General features: G+C 46.4%; 1 pseudogene; it reads right to left on the bottom strand.

Annotated features, from left to right (window-relative positions):
• Positions 1-2,273: 2,273 nt before the first annotated feature.
• Positions 2,274-8,597, bottom strand: LOC111847738 (uncharacterized; annotated as a pseudogene).
• Positions 8,598-8,956: the final 359 nt, after the last annotated feature.

Raw genomic sequence — 8,956 nt, 5'->3', positions numbered from 1 at the left:
TACACCGTTCCGAGCTGAGGGCAGTTCCCGAGGGGTTGCAACCTGGAGCAGAGGTGGTTTTTCCCTCTGCAGAACAAGTAGATGTACCTGTTGATCCTGACATCCTAGAGGACGGTGCCGAGGTGGGCATGGTTGGCCTGTATCCGGATGAGCTTCAGGATGCCGGTGGTTCGCCTCCTTCCTGGGCTCCTGCTGCAGTGGACATCACACCGGGTAATATGGTCCAAGCTACGAGACGTTCATCTAGAGCTACAGCAGGCCAGCATTCCAACCCTTACCGACTTCCCCGGGCAGTTGCTATCAGGATGGAAGAAGGGGAGTAGCCAGGTAGCGATGGTTGATGTGTTGAGCTGGGCTGCATCGTCGGGCCGCCGATTCATTTGGAGGGGGTGGGTTGTAGCCTGTGGGTAATGGGGCTGGTGGTGACAGCCATATATTTTTATCTTGTGGTTCCCTCCATCTTTTTGCTTGGGCGCAGTTATGCAGTCCTGCGCTGCCGCTGTTGCTAATTGGGGATTAGGACGGGCATTGATTGGGCCACCTATATATTCCCTAGTTGGGTACACCAGGGCAGGTGGGGTCCGCTTGGCAGCAGGGCAGCTGATGCAGTTTGTAGGGTGGCAGCGTTTGGGCTGTCTCTGTTTTCAGGTTCATATGGCTGTGTTGTGTTGTTAGTTGCTGTTTTCCGTACAGTGTGAATGTGGTGCTGCTCAGTTTATTTATATATGTATTTTGTTTTCCTCTAGCCTGTGTGCGATAGCGCAAGTGTGGTAGACACTGTGAGACTGCTCTGTATGCCGCAGGCTAGAGTGGGTTTTATTTTCATTTCTTTATTCTTGTTAACTCTTTAGCCCCCCTTCTTGTACCTTTAACCGGGCGTTGGGTGTACGGGGTAGCTTAATGCTTTAAGGGAGGACACCCTGGAAGGCTGGGTTTTCTAGCCTTTTGTATAAAACGTTTGCAGTGCCCACGGTGCGAAGCTCCGTTGTCCCTGCCACTTAAGGTGCCTGAGTGGTGAGGATTGCGGGGTATTTGATTGTTGTGTATACTAGGATAGGTGTTTGCACAGTCACGTGTGGTCGAGAAGTCCCAGTCTCTTTCCGGGGTGTTTGTCCTCCCTGGGTCAGCAGTCCTCTGCCCCAATGTTGTGGTGATTTTGTTTGTTTCTGTCATTACGGTAGGGATCAATTTGATTGGTGACTTAATCCAGTCATATGAGTGTATTAATAAAGACTGTATTTTATATTTTTTTGTAACATCTGTGTTTGTACTTATTTAAGCATTGGTCCCCTTGCTCTGGCACTGTGAGTCGGTGGATTGCAAGGGGTGGCGTAGTCCGTGGATAGACTGGGGTGCCACACCTGTAACAAAAACGATGCCAAACCCGGCATTTATTTGAAAAAAACACCATAGAGTAAGTGACTGAGTTACCAAGAACTCAGAATCATTTAGGTCATTAACAGTGCTGGCAGAACGTCCCATTTATAGCTGAGAAGAGATTCAATAAATCCCCTATAATTACTTATATGGGTCTCTAGGAGATAATCTCCTAGTCGCTCTTTTGTGTATATTATGTTTCTGCTAGTGATTCTTTCCAGAAAGTTAGGATGTTTGTGAGAGAAGACAGTTAAGTGATGACAGGGGCATCATAGTTGCGGAATCTAATGATTTGTGCATAATTTTAGTAATTCCCTCAAATTCAGTGTACATAATGCGGGACATTAACGCACGTAAACTACCATATTAGTGAAGATGAATATAATAAAAATTGAAAGAAATTTTACTTTTTATATATTGTAACTATAACAGTGATAGTTTACTAATAAAAAAAGAATTGTATACAATGTCACTACAGAATTGCCCTACCACTACCACTGTATGTCATGTGAAGGGGTTAATTACTTTTTCAAAAGCATTTTTCAAAACATGACTGTCAATTTGCATTTGATTAGTTCACTAAGCTCTAAATGTTTCAAAACATGTACACAGAGAAATAAAAGTTCACTGTGATAATCTGCAACTATGCATTTGTGATTTTTTTATAGGTTGTAATGATGTAAGATGGAAATACGGTGGCTTTCTAGCATTGGTCAAATACCTTTCAACCCACTTCATCTTGTAATTATGACTTAGTATCTCATAATTATGACTAGCTCTGAAATACACCTCTTGGTGCTACTTGGACACATCATAAGTGATGAACCTGAGGTCATGGGGTGTTTCGGGTCTTTGATCATCAAACACCCCCGCCCGGGCGACCCAGTCAGGGGTGATCAGCCCCCGACTTGTGACCAAGTGGCCCACTACTCCACGGATCCCCCCTCCAGATCCACAGCCATCTTGAGGCTTTCTCTGCAGCCTCTGTGATGTTCTTGATAGCTCTTTTGCACAGCTGACCTTTTACTCCAAGAAGTTTGAGAGTACGATGTAATGAATGGCCAGCAAAACCCCAGCACCCCACCTCTACTGGTTCGCCGCGGGCTTTCAAGCCTTTGCTCCTACATTCCACCATCAGCTCGGCGTATTTGTCCCTCTTGCGCTCATTAGCCTCCTCAATCCGGTCTTCCCAGGGGACAGTAAGCACTACCAGAACCACTTGCTTCGTTGACTCTGATGTTAACACCATGTCAGGGCGGAGTGAAGTGGCAGAGATGTGCTCTGGGAACTTAAGCTGTCTTCCCAGGTCGACTTGGAGCTTCCAATCACATGCAGTACTGAGAAGCCCTCTGGATGAACTTGGCTGCTGTTGTGCCATCTCCCCAGCTCTGACAAAGGTGATGGGCTGTTTGGGGGTTTGCTGGTACTTGCTGCTGGTGATCGCTGCGCTAACTGTGTCTGCCAGGGCCCTGAGAACCTGGTCATGACGCCAGCGATACCACCCATCCCCCAATGCCTTCAAACAGCAGCTGAGGATGTGTTCCAAGGTGCCTCTCTTCTGGCACAGCTGGCACGCCGGAGTGTCTGCTAAGCCCCAGTGATGCAGGTTGGTTGGACTTGGAAGAACATTGTACACGGATTGGATGAGAAACTTGATATGCTGAGGTTCGGATCCCCAGAGCTCTAGCCAGGTAATTTTACGCTGTTCAGCGTGCTCCCACCTTGTCGAGGCGCCTTGCTGGTACATGCCGACCATCTTCGTCTCGTGGTCTCCCTCCACCTCTGCTCGTATCTCATCCTGCACCATTTGACGTTTCTCCCTTCCTCCGACTTTATCGTAGCGGGGTTTAGGAAAGCTGCCAATTCCTGCCCACCTCACTGCCACATTGCCGACCAGGATGCTGTGCTGTAGCTGTGCCTCTGCTCTATCGACAGCTTCCTGTGCCTTCCACTTCCTTCCAGTTTTCACCAGGATTCCTGGTGCAGTGACTTTGGCATCAGAGGAGTCGCGGTACATCATCACCTCCCTGGTACGCGTGACCTTGAACTCCTCTGACAAGCCGCTGATAAGAAGCTGCAACACGGTGGAATGCCCATAGAGGGCAACGCTGCTAAGGGACCGAGGGACCCCAAGCCACCTCCATAGGAACTGGCTGATGGTTCTTTCCAGCTTCTCCACAGTTGACATAGGAACCTTGTAGACAAGCAGGGGCCAAAGGAGCCTTGGAAGGACTCTGTGTTGGTACATCCAAGCTTTGAATTTTCCTGGGAGCCCCAACTTGTCTATTGCTGTGAGCCAGGATGTTAAGTCCCTCTTGATTTGCTGAGAGTGCGTCGGAATCCCTCAAGGAGCTGTTGAAAATCTTGCCCAGGCTCTTGACAGGTTTTTCAGTCACCGATGGAATTGGTGTTCCTCCTATGGCAAAGCGGAACCAATCAACCACTCTGCCTTTCTTCAGGACCAGAGACCTGGACTTGGCAGGCTTAAAGCTCATCCTTGCCCAGGAGATGAATCGTTCAAGCCCCGGGAGGAGCCATCTGCACTCAGGAACGGAGGTTGCCGTCACTGTAAGATCGTCCATAAATACTCTAATGGGGGGCTGCCGAGTGCCGGATCTTGACATGAGGCCTCTACACTCCACCTCAGCTGATTTCATATTCATGTTCATAGCTAGGGAGAAGAGTGGCACCAGTTATTATACCCTTCTCCAGGAGTTGCTAAGCAGATATTGATGTTCCTGATGTTACCCTCAATCGGAAGTTGTTGTAATAGTCCAGAATGAGGTTTCGGATAGTCTCTGGCACATGATGCCTTGCCAGTGCTGTTTCAACAAGCTTATGTGGAATGGATCCATAGGCATTGGTTAGGTCCAGCAAGAGTGCTACCAAATCTCCTCTGCTCTCCCTTGCCTCGTGGATCAATTGAGTCACCACCCCGGTGTGCTCTAGGCATCCAGGTACTCCTGGGACTCCCCCCTTCTGTACTGAGGTGTCTATGTAACCATTCCTCAAGAGGAAATCAGTTAGTCGTTGGGATCTTGTAGAAGATCTTCCATTCAATACTGAGCAGCGAGATAATGTGAAACTGCTCAATCTTACTTGCATCCTCTTCTTTTGGAATCCAGACTCCCTCTGCAGACCTCCACTGAGCAGCGACTATTCCTCTCTGCCAGATCACCTTTATAATCTTCCAGAGTCGCACAAGAAGTCTTGGACATTGCTTGTAGACCCTGTACAGGACTCCGCTGGGGCCAGGGGAGGAGCCTGATCTTGCTGCCATCACTGCTTCTTTGACCTCTTTCAGGGTGAGCTCTGAGGTATTAAACTGGACCACGGGCTTTGGAGGCTTTACAAGTGCCTCACACAGGCCGAAATCTTGTTCCCTTAGTAGGTCGCTGAAGATGATACTGAGATGGTGGTTAATCTCCTCTACAGGATACGTCAGGTTGCCAGTTTTCTTCAGTCCCAGTAGTCGCTTGGTGAAACTGAATGAATTGGAAATGAATGCCTTGCGCTTCTTGGCCCTCTCCTTTCCTTTCCTTCTGTGCCACTCAGCTCGCCTGAGTGTAATGAGCTTCCTCCTTGAGATCTCCCTGAGCTCGTACAAGGCAATCCTCTCCTCCTCCTTTGCTGCTCTGAACCGGCTCTTCAGGGTTTTCAATTCCTGCCTCAGCTGGCTGACCTTATGCTCCCACCGGTTTGGTCTTGCTGGTTTACTAGACACAGGCCTTTCTGTGACGCCAAACCATTCCACGCCTATAGTCATTATGAGGGTGCACATAGTGTGGAGTTTATGGTCAGCATCATCCTTTGATGATGTCTCCAGAATCTTATCTATGTTCTCATCCAGCTGAAGCCACTCCTTCTTGTTAGTGGCAGGCCACTTTACCCGACGTTGTTCCGATTTTACCCTCGGGGGGGGGGGACTTGTGCTGCGGGCTCTGTGGGGTGAATCCGGGCCTGGCTCCTCCTCCGTCTGACTAGGGTCTGTGACCAGCACTTTGTTAACTGTAGTGTTGGCCACTGTGCCTGTGCGTTGCCTTACTCGTCCACCCTTTAGGCAGGCCATCTTGGTCTGCGGATCTTAAGACCTGTCGAGTTTTTGCACACCTTCCCACAGATACAAACTGTGCTCTTTGTCGATTGTCTGTTAGCTTGGGTCGTTACCAGTAGATCCGTCCATTTGAGATTCTCATCCTCCCCCCCTCTCGGGAATACCTGGGGGTATAGTGTGGAAGGGTTCTCTGTAGCTTGCTTTGGGTGCTCCTTCACAGGAACTGCAGTTCGGGGTGCTAGCCCTTGCTGCCCCAGTTGCCATCTTTCCGTGCTGTCAACTCTCTCTCCAGTAGTATCTCATCATTTAAACTTAGTGTCTCTTAATTTTAACTTAGCATCTCGTAATTATGACTTAGCATCTCTTAATTGAGTTAACATCTTGTAATTATGATTTAGTATCTCGTAATTATGACAATATTTCATAATTTCGACTTAGTATCTCTTATGTGGCGCAAATGGGCTGCCATAGTATTTATACTTGACATATGATTGCCATGGCTTTATCGTATATAGTTGTATGTGCAAATTAATGTTATCATCATCTGGTTTTCTGTGTTCAGTCTACAGATGTTTCTGTGGTGTCAAATTGGAGCAAATTCCAACATTTTGCAGCTCTTGTGGACATGATGTACGATTTTTAGACGAGGCCAAGTCTGCTCAGTCCATCTCTGCAGGTCCTGGGTCATCTCACAGCACGTGTGAACTCTGAATAGTCATGTATCTTGTTTCTATACACATTAGAGGTGTAACAATATCGTTCAGTATGTATCACGGTTTTGGGGCCATGTGATGGTAAGGCATCTATTTTTAAGAACAACGAAACACATCACTCTTTAAACAATAAACTCTTTATTTTTCAAATAACCATATATTTAGCTTGGTAGCAATATGTTTACTTTCCCAGTAGGGGTGTATGGCATATTATCGAACTGTTCAGTATGATATTATGGTATTATGATATGCCTGTCATTTTCCTGTACTTACTGGGGCATACATAAAGATGTTTATATATACATAAAAATAAGACACTGGGGTTTTATTTAAGGGCTAGAATTTAGAAGTTATCTACAATGAACCAATAAATCCATATTTACACAGCTATTGCAGATCTATGCAGAGAAATCACCCATATTTACATATATTTAGTTACATACATCTAGGTGTATATCACATGGTCACACATGCAGATAAATGACAGGTTTGAATGTATAACACTAAAGCTGTTACATTTTAACAACTCATTCTCCTGTTATTTTACACGGAAACCATATTCAAAAATCCAAATAGAAAACAAAGTGTATTATGAAGATTATTACCACTTATTAGCAAACTCAGAAAGTGTGTTTGATTACAAGTAATAAGCATTTATATATAAAAAAACCAACTGGAAAAAATCAAATTGCAAAAATGTAGCCATTAGACATTCCTAGCCTTACTGAAGCAGAAACACTTAGTATAGTATGAGCTGTCACATTCCCTAGAGAGCAAGGGCTGACATTACAAACAGCTCCAAGAAACATTATAAGCAGTTTCACAAGCACTACTCTGACATTGAACTTCACATGAAAAAAATAACTAATTAACAGTTTAATCAACACCATTTAGCACTAAACTGAAATTATACCGCAGAGCGTTGTTATGGTTGCGGGCGGCTCGGGCACGGGAACGTGGCATCAGGTACAAAAAAGGGTGGACGACCCACTTGCGGCTCCAGGAACAGAAGGGGTTTATTAAATATAACAGAAAACACTATAAACACAATGAAACCAAAAGGACCACAAGGGGTCAAAACTAAAGGGATAAATTAAACACTTAATATTACAAAACAAAAACCAGGCAGGAAAACAGGATGTAGCACTAACCAAACTAACCAAAACAAGCAACAACCCACACATAGACACAACAATGAACCACTGGGGAACTGAACAGAAGCAGGAACTAAAATACTAAAGGGGTAACGAGACTAAGACAGGACAGGTGAGACTAATTAACAAAGACCAGGGAAACAGGGCACAGGTGAAACTAATAAACTCAAAGGAACTAAAAACAGGGAAACTAAGAACTAACCAAGGAAACAGGGAAACAGAAGCCAACACTAGGGAATTAAACATGTAAAGACACAATCAGGGGCACAAGGAACAAAACCAAAACCAACTACAAAATCAGACACAAGAACTAAAGAAACTCAAATGAAACACTAGGGAGCAAAATACAAAAACAGGAGGTGGGATTCAAACACAGGACAGAAGGGAACACAGACAACCACATGCTCAACACATTGAGCCACATGACCAGACAGGTAACAGGGGAGAACAAAGACTAACATAAAGGACGGGATGACCAGCGACACCTGCTGGTCAAACGAGGAAGGGACACGGAAGGACCACAGCAGGGGCTGACCCTGACAAGCGTCTTAATATCTCATAACCAGCATGAAATTAATACAACGCGTTGAACGGCATTGTTTTGAACATGTACATTTTTTAATTAGTTATAACTGGGCATAAACTGTTGTCTCGTAGATTGTGCACTTTAACAGTGATATGCAACGTATAGGCAGGCTTTGACCTCTGATTGGTCAGATGCTGCGTGCTGACAATCACTGCGGCAACGCGTGCGGTGTCAGATTACTCATCTCGTTTTTTCTCTCCTGCCTTGGGCTGACATGGTGCTTTACGCGCGCCTCACGGCAGTGATGCGCGTCCTTTGTTCATTTGCAGAGAATGTGTCCCCTTGCGGAAAATGGGGCCCCCCATGGATCGTGGGGCCCTACGCACAGCGTGTATTCTGCGTGTAGGGAGGGGCGGCGCTGGTATCGTTACACGCCTAACAGACAGGTATATTAGTATAAACATAAATAAATGGCATTTATTTGATTATAACTATCAGGCTGAGGTGTCGCCTGCTGCATGGTGGCACTTGGGTCCCAGTTTGAGGTGGCCCATTCAGGTAAGGACGTGGAACGTCTTGTCTCTCCGGCAAGATGACCATCTTTCTCTGCTGTTGTGGCAGCACTCTCTGCAGTACACAGACCGGGAAGTGGCCAGATCGCTGTTGGTGAGTATACCTACTTTTGATCTGGTCAGTCTGATGGCTGCCATACTCAGGGAGTAGCTGTTGCTGCAGCAGATCGTCTTCTCCCGATGGTGTCTGATGTCACTCATTTCAACAAGCGTATATAGGTGCCCACAAGGTGACACTTCTCTAGTCATGGGTGACTTCAATGCGACCACAGGCACTAACAGGGCTGGCTATGAGGATTGTGTCGGTCCCCATGGGTCTGGAGAGAGTGAGAGTGGCTCCATGTTCCTTCACTTTGGAGCTGCGGATCACTGGACCCTGGTTCTAACGCCCTGAGCCACATCGTTGGACTTTGTACTCCAATGCTGGTGGTACAGCAAAGAAGATCGATCACGTCCTCGTGGGCAGACGCTGGAGGCTCCTGCAGAACTGCAGGGTCTACAGAAGTGCCCAGTTTGTGAATTCTGACCAGAGCCTTGTTGTTACTACTCTGGAGATTCAG

Source organism: Paramormyrops kingsleyae, chromosome 5 (assembly GCF_048594095.1).
Source record: "Paramormyrops kingsleyae isolate MSU_618 chromosome 5, PKINGS_0.4, whole genome shotgun sequence".
In the NCBI taxonomy this organism is placed as follows: Eukaryota; Metazoa; Chordata; class Actinopteri; order Osteoglossiformes; family Mormyridae; genus Paramormyrops; species Paramormyrops kingsleyae.
This window is presented reverse-complemented; position numbering and strand designations above follow the sequence as displayed.